This window comes from Hippoglossus hippoglossus, chromosome 1 (assembly GCF_009819705.1).
Source record: "Hippoglossus hippoglossus isolate fHipHip1 chromosome 1, fHipHip1.pri, whole genome shotgun sequence".
Classification (NCBI taxonomy): domain Eukaryota; kingdom Metazoa; phylum Chordata; class Actinopteri; order Pleuronectiformes; family Pleuronectidae; genus Hippoglossus; species Hippoglossus hippoglossus.
Window position 1 is genome coordinate 11,610,721 of NC_047151.1, and position 12,615 is coordinate 11,623,335.

Here is a 12,615-nt window from a genome sequence, read left to right on the forward strand (position 1 = left end):
ACATAACAATTGCCTTCCAAAAACAGAGGAAGTAAATGCACATTGTCAAAGCCTCATGAGAGCTGTAGTTTTGAGATGCTGACAAAGTAATGGTTTTATCTTTATCCAAACATGACAAGGTGCTGGAGGTTTAGATAACCATTTGGTTCACAATGAAGACATAAAACAGTAGGAACACATTTTAGCTTGTCAGAAAGACAGATGAGAGAAACCCCTGCTGAGAAAACCCATCGAGGCGAGTGAAATGGAGGTCAGCTAGGAAAATAGGAAGGGGATATGGCTCTCTGTGGGGAGCCTTTTCAAACGGCCAATCCAATAACATTACAACTTACACAATTTGAGCAAATAAATCTGAGACCACAACCATTTGTTTTAGACCTTTAGTAGCATTTTTAATGTAACCCTAATCCTAATCCCTAACATTACAAGTTACCATGAAGAAAGTGCTTGTTGGTGATACTGAATTTCTAATTGCTTTTGACAGTGGTGAATACAAAAATTAACTCAATGAGCCTAAGTTTTACCGTTGTTGAACATCTGAGTTTATGATAAAAGATCCGTCGACAGAAGATTCTTGGTCCAACGTGCATGCAAGCAGGGAACCAGAAAAGCTTGAACAGCAATGGAAACATCTTAGTATTATATCAAATGGGAGGGAGCAGATAACCAGTCATGTCAGGATTGTTATTATCTTCTTGAGAATGGAGACTTGCCTCACAGCTCTTCTTATGACAGCTCTTCTGTCATAAGAAGAGCTCTCAACACTCAGTTACGTACAGTATTAAAGGTATCAAAAGATGTGTTTGTCACAAATTCCCTGACAGTGTTGTAATATAAAGTGAAAATCATTTTAAAAAAAGGATTGAGGTTGATGTAATACTGGTCATTGTGAGGGTCGCAGGGGGCACTGCGACCAATCCCAGCTGACCTTGGGCTACACAGGACACTGGACGGGTTAATCTGTAAAGTTATGTAAAGCATAACATTTAGTTTGTGTGCTATCCCCCACTATTTCTGATGTGCTGGCCAGCTCTCCAGGTTTATGATAATGTGTGCAGCATTTTATAGATTCCACTCTAGGGGAACTTTGAAAAATTGTTGGATCCGACTTACATGGCAAGATTAAATTCATTTCAAACAGCCATGCCGGGCACTAGGATAGTGAGGCTTCTTATGGAGCAAAGTGGCATATACTGCACCATGTCAAATCGATGCTTAGGAGAGTAACAGAGCAGAGAGCACATCAGAGCAAGAGCTGCTCTGACTGTGGGCTTGGTCTGAGTTTGGGGAGGTTTCTGGGTATTTAAGAAGATATACTTTAGAAAAAAGACAGTGATGTCAGCACCTTGTTTAAATAATCAACTGAGATAATAGGTGATCAACTGTAAACACTGATAGGATGGATGTGGACAGTTTGGATCAACATTAACATTTCAGTATATTGCCAATGTTTTTTTTTTACTTCTCATTATACAGACAGCAATTAAAACTGCAGGTGTGTTCCTGGTTAGCTAAATAAATTACAAGCTCAAAAAATGCATCTACTGTGAAATAAAGTTCTCTTCAATGGTAAAAACGTGAAACAAACATGGTGGATTAAACTAATTCAGCCTTCAACTGGAATAACTATTCCACAGTATGTGGTTGGACAATCAATTATTCGTGCCTCCCTAGTTCCCAGCTTTCTATTCATGTTCACAAATGTTGATGAAACTGTCCATGGACATACAAATTCTGTTCCGTTTAGTTCAGTGAATTATCATACATTTTTAGGTGCAACAACCCAACAGAGCCTTTCCGATTGAAAATGTGCTCAAGGCACGAGAAAGAGAGGAATCACTGAGGGAGAGAAATGAGGCAAAGAGAAATACAGATGGGGACTCAGACAAATTAAGTCAAGCTCATCCTGACATGCCTGTTGTAGTGGGCGGTGGTGGTGGTGGTGGAAATGAGCTGGGGAACAGAGGTTTGTGTGGGGGTGGACCAGCCAACAAAAGGAAATCAGTATTTTGAATAGAATGCACAAACAATATGAAAGACAAAGCAGTAAAAACAATGTCCGTCCAGTAAGACGATCTGCAGCAGAGGAGTTTTAGAAATTTACATTCACATACGAACCCATATGTCCAATCAAAATCAACACCACCAACATACATGCTAACTAGACTAGTTCTGCTAAAATACATTAGTTGAGAGGGTAACACCAACATAAGCAGGAAACAGGTTCAAGATTCTATTCAGAATGAGAATTACTGCCTCTGGGTTCTATACTTCCAGTGACCATGGCTGTTCAGACTTAATTAATATATGTTGGGACAACTTTCAAGGAGTGAAGGTGTTTATTGAGCTCACAGTGACCTTTGATCACCAAAGTAATGGACAGTTATTCATTTGCCCATCATGACTTATTTATAATCGTATTCATACTCAAGAGATGATCAAAAATAAGAATAAAAAACAAGACTAACCTCGAGCAACAGTCTGTATATGATCCACAGAAACATATTTAGTAGCTAAGCAAAGTGATGAGAGTGTGAGGGATCGATATGTTAGACCACCGGGAGTTTTTCAGTGTAGTTAGAGCTACAATCATGACACTGAATATACAGTGGACCATGCAGCTTATTCAATAAAATATATCAGAACCCAAGGACCTGGAGAATCACAAATACTCCCTGAATTATTGATGGAAATATACAGTTACACACATAACCAATACAGCTCCACATATAGAAGCTAATACTATATAACATGCACACAGAGAAAGATATATTTAGAGAATAGAGAATTAACTGAGCCTGAACATATTCACACTCAGTACATTCCCTGCCTCTCTAATCCCCCCCCCCCCCTGCCTCACACTCTCTGTCGCTCAATTCCAAAAACATGAAGACGATAATGTTAAAATTAATCAGGTGGTTTTATTCCACCACACTGCTCCACTGTCCAACACTGAAGCCTCATTGATTGAACACGAGAGTGCTCTCTCCCTCTCTCTCTCTCGCGCGCGCTCTCTCACACTCCTCTTTTTGTTGTTATTTGCAATCCAGTATGCGTAATTGGCACAAATGTTATACGAACGATATTGCCAAAGCCTAGAATACAATGTGGGTTCTTTAACAAACAGAAGAAAGTGACTAAATCTCTCCATTCATCCATTTATCTCTCATTGTTCAGCTGTCTCTCTCGCTCTTTCCCTGAATGTGTTTGTCATGGCTTTTCTTTGTCTGTCTTCTGTTTATCCCTCGCTCCATCTGTCTGTCTCTTTCTCACTGTAAAATTAATTCTGCAAAGGAGATCAGAGGTTGAGATGTGTCTTATAGCGGGGTTGGGTTGGTTTTAAATTAAAAAGCACACTCTGGTAATCATGTGGAAAGAGTGGTTCAAGGCATTTATAATTGAGTAAGAATTTGTAATAAACCTTTTGATTATTCATAATGAAAAGTTAGGAACTGACCTCAAAGTGACCCCTGCACCTCTGTTTCAGCCACCTGAACTTATCACTGTGATTACGGGACAAATGAATCCGAGCTTCTTTTTTTTTCTATCAGTAGGAGTGATAATTGTATTTGTACAAAGTCAGGGTAAAAGGCTAATCAGCTATTTAACCAAGACACTGTGTGCAATCTGACAAAAGACACAGTTATTCATGTGGTGTGTGGGTTTTAAGCTGTTATATAACTACATCACATTTATTTGGATGATGTCAGGCCTGTTTTGATTTTTGATCTCCAAGTTTTCAAGTGACTTTTTAGTTTGTTGTGAAAGACGAGGATGTGATAGGGTTTTTTTTTCACTTTTATCTGTGTTTCTTCACAGACTCCTTCTATATCGTTATCCAGTCCTTTTCAATTGAGATGTTTTAAATGTCAGCAGGCAATTTATTTTGCCTCTAGAGATTGCCTTTCCTTTCCTGAATACTACAAAACCCAGCAGTCTAGTGGCCATTCCACATGCTGGCCAATTAATGCCTTATCATATGTTACTGTTGACCATGTCACCGACTGGTTATGTTAAGTTAGTATGATTATAAATATATTTTTGTAACAGTATATCATGCTATCTTTGAGGATCTACACATTGTAGTGGAGCTATATAAAAATTCTACATTACAGACAAATACAGTCAATCACCAAATTAAAAAATCCCCCTGAATGAAGGCAACATCAGAGATGATCAAACCTTGTGCCGTTAGAAGTTCCTAAACATATACAATTTTAATTTCAGTATTTTAACATGCAGGTCATTGCCTTTGGGTCTTTGTCTGAGATATTATGCCCCAACACAACCATCAGTCTTGAACTTCCATTAACTATAAGGCCGCCTTTGATTTACAAATGTTCCCAGCTACAGAAAGCGCAAACAGCTCCATCACGCCTTTAACATTTCCCCAAAATCTCTTTATGGATTCCAGCTTGCAGCTTTTAAATAAATAAAGCGAGGAGCTACATTGTTTTTTTTGTATAAATTTAGATGAGAAGATATACAATACAAGGCAAAACTATCTTCCCCTACCTTTTCCCCTTTGCCATTTGAGTTTGGCTGCATTAGCACGAAACGCAGCCTCTTGGTAATAAAGCACAATCAACAAATACAAATAATCAACATAATAGCAGGAGATTCAGTTTGGCAACAATAACAACAACTAATCAGGAAACAAACTAAACCTCTGCTTGGATTTATCTGTGTTTTCTCCCCCAACTGAGACAGGTTTCATCAGTAAAAATCTAAAAAGCGTTGCTTGCCAAAGAAAAATTATCAAATCCCAGCACAATGATAATTACTGCAGACACAATAGCTTTAACATCACACAGTGAACTTTTTTCTTCAGTGTTCTACCTTATCTGTCTTTACTCTAGAACTGACAATCTTTGTGTTTGAGCCCTTGAACTGCGTCGGGAGTGGATCCTCTACGAGTCCACCAGGATGTATTAGCATATTTGACAGCAGCACAGAATGGACAAACCAAACACAGGCTCCAGAGAGGACCTTTCACATTTGTACCTTTGCTTGGAAAGGGATGGGTGAGGGGAATAGCATTTGGTTGCAATCTGCAACATGACTATGGATACACACTGGTCCTTTAACGATGTGTGTGTGTGTGTGTGTGTAGTGTGTGTGTAGTGTGTGTACTGTATGAACATATATGCGTGTATGCAGGTGCAGCTGTATGACAACCCACTCACTCTGTTGGACTGGTTTACACACACCATGTTAAAAATAAAGGTGGGCACTGCCTGCATGTCTGCACACACAAATGAAAGGAAGGAAACATTTGTGTAGTACGCACACACACACACACACACACACACACACACACACACACACACACACACACACAGGGAGTATACAGATTAAGTACGAGCCCTGTTATGAAGACTGTAGATAGCTGTAGGAAAAAATGACTGGAATAAATTTCATGTGGCCTGAATTATGGACCACGTTTCCTTTCTTCTCCATAGGTGGCAGTCATTTTCTCTTTCAGGAACATGTTCAGATTCAATCAACTCTCCAATAGAAAAGACCTCTGGGTTCAGTTCAAACGCATTCATACTTTTTTATATTTTAAGAGAAAGACATATAGTGGTGAAAAGCAAACAGACAGACTGTACAAGAAATACTATGACAAAACTCTTCCAGATAGATCCAATGAATATTGTGAAACAGAAACTGTCAGGCTGCCTGGTGGAAGCAACATTGCTTTAAATAATGGAAAACGACTATAATGAAATGACAACCAGTAATTTACATGAACAACAACTGCAGGTAAATATATTAAACTTACATTCAAAATACTCATTGGCAAAGTATCACTCGATTCGATAAAACACACTATAATATGTTCAAGAATAAACATTATAAACAAGAATTGATCTGCGCTGCAAACTGCTACATGCTGAATAACAATACCACACTGTGTCCACTGCCCATGTAGCTTAGCTGCATCACAAACACAGACAGTGTCCAGACAAGACATAGCTTAATGTCAGCTGTTAAAAACAAAGGCCTGTGTGTGAGAAATTTTCTGCGTCCAAGGTCAAGAAGGTTTATGAACGTCCTCTCTGACGTAAGAGGTGTAGATGTAATGATGGATTCCCACACCCTGGTGAGGTTAACTGGCAAACTGTCCCATTACGTGAAAGCACATCATATGCAAGGTTATACACACACAAGACCCACACCAATCAAATACAAAGTACAGACATGTTTATCACTACGACTTTTAGGTGTCCATACACACACACACACACACACACACACACTGAAGACCCATGTGTCCCTGTGGTGATGGATAGGCTAGGGAAGTATTTTGCAGGCACTTCTAATATTCAGGACTGCTGTAATTTTTCACACAACCTTTTATGTCAGCCAACAGACACAGAGAGAGAGAGAGAGAGAGAGAGAGAGAGAGAGAGAGATAGAGAGTGTGTCACCTTTGCCTCGGGAAAACCGCTGAGAAAATGGCTAAAGTGATTCCCCCATTAGGAAGCTCTTTGGTCGTCCTTTGCCTTTTTAAACAAGTGGAGACAGGATAGGATGTTCCTGACTGAGAACACAACTTTGTGTAGCTCTTTCATAACTTTATCTTAAGTCAGGGTATTTAACTCAGTCCTTGAAACTATTTTCACTCTGAATTATTAGAGGATGAAATTCAGCACTATGGCAGAGAATTAGTTGGCAAGTTTGCTGGACCAGACATTCAAAAAATACCAGATTTATAGTTTAAACAAACCACACAAAGTCAAGCTGGATACATGGAGGTTACAGAGTGAAATTTGTATTGTGACGCTTGTTGGACAGTGAGTCATTAGAACTATGGATTATGGACAGGATTTTAGAAGTTCAGAAGTGTTCAGAGTACAGTAATGACAGCCAAAGTCATTCCTGAGCTCAAATTAAGGCGTAAGACTGCCATACTGTAAAATGTCAAATGTTGCCCAGCTATGGAACCAGGCCTTTATTATTAAAGACATGCCTTAATGTCTTAATTCCCCTGTTATAAAAACAGACATTGTCGTTTTGCTCCCATATGCTGTATTAATTTGTTGTTGCTGCCATTTGCTGTTGATGTAAACTCAGCGCTGCCTCCATCTGTTTCATATTAAACACTTTGAGCAGTTCAAGGGGTAGAATTCAGCTTTTTGTGAAACATGGACATAATAAACGAGAGCAGCTTTACATTGGGACATAAAATGTTTCAGATAAATACAACAGTGAAGGAAAGCAGTGTTACTGAGAAAAAAACAGACAATCAGCATCTGAAAGATTTTAGCACGTATATTGCAATATCCTTATTCCGTCCCTCCACAGTTTTGTGTATATTTTACCATATGTACTCATGCATACCTTTACCCTTATTTTTACATTTCAAAGTAGAAACTATTTGATGTTTGTGTGTTTTATTGATTAGACCAGTGGAGCTGAAATATAATGAGGAAGTGGCAAAAAAGAGAACAATAGTAGTTGCTATAAGTAGAAAGAAACATGAGCAAAACTCTTTTAACTTAACATCTGATCAAATGAAGTGGTATCACAGACATCAAGACAAGTGCTGAAGAACGAGGCTCACCACTGAGTGGGAAACAGAGCAAGAAAACAAATGTGCTGCTTGAAGGAGTGAAGATGATTTAAATGAAGTTTGAGTTTTCTGTTGACACTCTCTCATCTGAACAGTCAAGAAAAAATTATTATCAGGACAGACCAGAGAGTTTCTCCTGTTATGATAAATGTGTTCAGTCCCAAGGACGACGCTCAGAGAGAAACTACGGTACGTGGGCAATCCACACATTTGTGACATCTGCACATTCTTAATAGTTATTTGGTAAATGCTGTATTCTTCTATTCAAAAACCACTGTAAAGATGATGGTAAGAAAGATGGAAGAGCTTTTCATGAAAGGGCAGCTTTAGTTGCCAATCATTAGCTTAGGTTAATACTTCTTTGACAGGTGATTTTATGATTAAGATACTTAATGTACAATCACTCATATTTTCTGATAATTTTCCGTAAGTGCAATTTGAATGTAAAATGTGGTTTAGCAAGTTTCATAATTTAATTTGTATATATGAACAAATCCTAAGAACTAAAAACACAATAATTATAACTGTATTTACAGTCCTCAGAGAAATGAGCAAAGAGAATGTACCACAACTAAAACTAAATGATCTATCGCTTCAAAATACTGTGCATGTTGCTGATGTCTTCCTGCAGGTTACACAACAACTAATCATTAAAGGAAGATACAAACTTCACCTTTGAACCCTGTGCAGCCTCCATAGATCGACCTGTGAACTCTTGGCTGAACAACCCCCCCGCCTTGAAACGTGAATTGAGGAGGAAGTCTGTTTATAGATCTTCAGTGTCAGAAGTCAGTCAGTGTTTCAGTTTTGTGGGTTTTTTTTATATTTCATTGTTTATTGTTGATTCTCATCTAACTGGTTATAGATTTGAGCACTTGAGTGTGTGTGTGTCTGTTCATTTACACCAATTATGAATAGGACATAAAAAATCTGGATGAGATTGCTTTCAATCGATCAAATAAATAGATTCCCTGTGCAGGATGAGACCATTTATTTTTATGGGAGATGTATGGGCCTAAAGTTACAGTCTGCAATTACTGCAATCACCACATTAATTTCTGCAGTGCTTTGTGAGAAAGAGAAGAGTGAGACGGAGAACGACCGACGCCTCAAGCTGCGCAGGACGTGTTGCAAAGGTCAGTGCTGGACTGAAAACTGACCACTGACTTTACACAAGCTGTATTGATCCTCCACCTACGCAGCGAGAACAAGTTCTGAGTTATAACATCAAGTCACAAGATCCACACAGTAACACAGAGAGCAGTTATAATTGAGGGCGGTTATAAAGAGCCAACTGAATTACTGTTGTCATTATGCACCAGCCAGTGATGAGGACTTTTGATGAAAACATATGTGCCTAAATTACAACGTGTTTATTTTTTTAGATTCAACATCTTTGATGAATTTAATCGTCTCATTTAGCATCTTCAAGCTTTTTCTTTAATCTTAATGTGTAAACCTGACTTCTCTGTGCAGCTCAAAGATTTCCTCAGCGATGTCTCCATCTGTAAGTTATGTATCTACAGAGGAGAGAGTACATGATGTCTCAGCCGGCCCAGGAGGACGGATATTAACCTTTCTAAAGTACCAGGCTGGGCTTTGGGTTTGACCCCAGCTGCACATGTACAGACAGCTCTTAGTGTCCATGAGAGGAGCTCTCACTTGTCTTGAATGTATGAGCCGGCACCTGCGTCCCAAATCGCCTCTGACTGATAAATGACAGCAGAGAGTTTCCTGCTGCTTCACTCGGCCCCGCACATACCACTCACCCACTCCGCACTCCGCACTCACCCACACCGGATCGCAAAGGAACGAGTTGACAAGTGCAGTTAACATCACCTTGATTTCAACAACAGCTGTGTCCCCCTTCACCTCTGCAGCCGGCGAGACAGTGTGAGTGACAAATGACAGCAAAGGTCTAATGCGTCGTCACACTTGTGTTTGTCTGCTCGCTCCGCAGCTGTCACCCCGGGTCTCTCCCATCGTAAAAAAAATAAAATAAATCTAAAATATTAGGACGGTGGGGAGAGAATGGAAGTGATCATACAAGGCTCAGTGGTTTGATGAAGGATTCACAACATCTCTTGTATAGAAGAAATTTAAAAACTTTTCAATGACTTTCAAGATGTTTGGAGGAAATGTTCAAGAGGTTAAAACTCTTTCTGGGAGGGCCACATATCGATTGTTTCATCAATGACTCATTGTGCCCTCAGTGTGAAGTCATCGTTCCAGCTTTGGTGTGTTTATGTGCTTTGAAGTCGGAAGGTGGAAGAAAAATGTGTTGCATCTTTCATATACTTGCATGATAACGAAGAGCACAGAAAAAGGATCGAGGTGACAGGCATATGAACAATTTAAAATGTATGCACTTTCGTCCTAAAAACATCTGTATTGGCTAAAAAGTCTGGTGTTTGGCCGCTTGTGAGAGATGGACGTGCAGTTTGCATGTTAAAAAAGTGAAGGGTTTGACAGGTTCACCTTTAAAGCTATTATTTTAAGGTTATTGTAAAATTAGGTTAATTGATTTAAAAGTGATGACGTCAGCCACTCTGCAGAGTTTCCCAGTTGTTACAACTTCCTCATTTCCCTCTCCGTCAGTTTTTTTCCAATTATTCCAACACTACATGAACACACATTCAGTTTATTTCTCTAACTCTTTGATTTATTGTTTCCCTCACAGTAAAACGATTTTTGTTTGTGACAGTGTGTTGTTGACTTGGCAGAGATAGTGAAAGAGTTTGGACAGGCTGAGAAAATAGTGACAGGTTTTCCAGTCAGTATCTCTCCCTCTGCTCGCTTCAGTGCTTCCTCTTCAGCCTCTCTGAGCTGCAAGCCGTGTTCTAAAACAATCACAGACAGACTGAAACACGGATGTCAGGGGGAGAAACAAAACGTTTTTTATGTCTGGTGGATTTAACTTACATCTGCCCTCAGTACTTGTGGATTCTGGTAATGAACTACTTTCAAATATCAGCGGATATTAGAAAGTAGATTGATGCTTAATCCGTATCAGGTCTAATATTCTAAAGTAAAAGTTGCTGAAGATAAGAGCAGTAAGTCTTGGACATTCAATGAGAGACAATCCGTCATGATTCTGCTCGTGTCTTGAGCCTGTAATTTGTTTTGGACTTTTTCGTTGGACTTCATCTTGATGGAACTAAGACGTTTTGTCGTCCTTAAGTTGGGTTTTTTGATTCATGCTTCTGATTGTGTTATGTATATATTTTTTTGTTTTGCACATTTTTACATTTTAGTCACATCCTGTTTTACTTAGTTACTTACTCACTTAAGCATACCTCACTTCCTGTCTTTGTCCGCATTTCCGCCTTTTATTGATTACCTGCCCTGCCTTGATTAGTTTCACGAGTGTCTTATAAACTTTGTGTATTTAGTGACTGTGTTTCCTTTGTTTAGTTAATTCTATGTTTCTCAGCCTTCCAGCGTGTTAATTTCTAGAGTTCATGGTGCTTTTAGTTATTGATCAAATTCTTGACCGTGCCTTCCTTCTGTTTCTAGTAATAATATTGTGGGTAAGAGTTAGATTTAGGTTTGAAAGATACAGTCGTATAACTTTGAGTTTCTTTGTATAAATGATTATATTAGTAAGTGTACTAACTCCTGAATGAACCAATTATTGCTTGCTTTCATTCATAGTACACAGGGGGTTAAGCTGTAGCTTGTACCTCAAGCCTGCACTCAGGCTTTTAGACTGTGGACAGCGACACAGATTTCCATGTTCCCATTCAGCCACTTAAGGAGGAGTTAGCAGTCAGTAGATTTACTTTTATTATTATTATTATTATTATTGTTATTATCAAATACCACATACAATTCAGAACAAAAAAAAATATGGAGGAAGTGGCTGTCTGATTCCATAAATAGACCTGCTACAGTTTCAAGGGTGTACACTATTAAACCAACATACAAATTCCAACATTTCAGCCCACACGCTCGTGTTCTGCATTTGCTAAACTGTCTGAACAGGGACTATTTAAAAGGTGACAAGTGAGAGTGCTAATATTGACTTGCTGATATTCAGTGCAGCTGCAGTCATTTATTTGCCTTCCGAACACAGGGATCACATTTAATCCATAATGCATCTGTGTTTCTGAAAACGGCACGAGGATTTCTGCAGTGCAAGCATAATAGCAATCAACTCACATAAAACATGCTCATGGTGTAATGATATCAAATCAGACTCAGGTTACATATTTGCACCATAATAATCCCATTCAAAGGCCGGATGATGTGTTGCAGATTTAGAATGAACTGTTACTGCAACAGAGTCATATACATTCCTCTCCTTCATCACAACAATGCATCGGCAACTAAACAATGGAACGGGGATCCATTTTCATGAAATAAACCTCTCCTTCCTAATCCTCGCAGCCCGGCATCTTTGACTTTCACTGAGCAGTCCGAGCCTCTTGATCTGCTTCAGGAACATGTTTCTGGCAGTGATACAGCATTTTATAACTGAGTGAAGTGAGCAATTATTTGTCTGTCTTGATGTTTCCCTTTCTTCTTTAACTCAAACAACTGGATACTTCACTCCACTGCAAGCCTCAGTGATGGGGGCAGACATGACCTCAAACCCTCTCCACCATTTCCTGCGGATACCATTATAATTCCCTTTGGAGTTAACCCAAGAGAAGATGCCCGAAGGGGCAAACATAGGGGTTTCTACTCAAACCCCCCAAATGAAAAACATGACCAGTAGATCAACAGAACTGCTCAGTGTAAAGCAGGTGAGCACAACTTGATGAAGGTTTCAATTTCAAACAGTCTAGTGATGTTGACCATTTCCAGAATAGTCTTTGGTAGAAATGAAGTACTACCCTATCACTCTCTGCTCCTGTATGATATATATTTTACATTACACTCAATACCAGATATGTATATGCCACTTGTTTGCAAAATAAAAATAAACAATTTCGTCCAAAAAGTAATGTTTTTTATGCACCTATGTTGTATATCTGCCAAATCCATGGCCAGTCTTTTCCCGGACTGGCCTTAACACTAAATCAGATTTCAAT

General features: G+C 39.0%; 1 protein-coding gene across 2 annotated transcripts in view; it reads right to left on the reverse strand.

Annotated features, from left to right (window-relative positions):
- Positions 1-12,615, reverse strand: part of LOC117769814 (zeta-sarcoglycan) — a 317,874-nt gene that overhangs the window by 91,554 nt on the left and 213,705 nt on the right. The window lies entirely within an intron of this gene.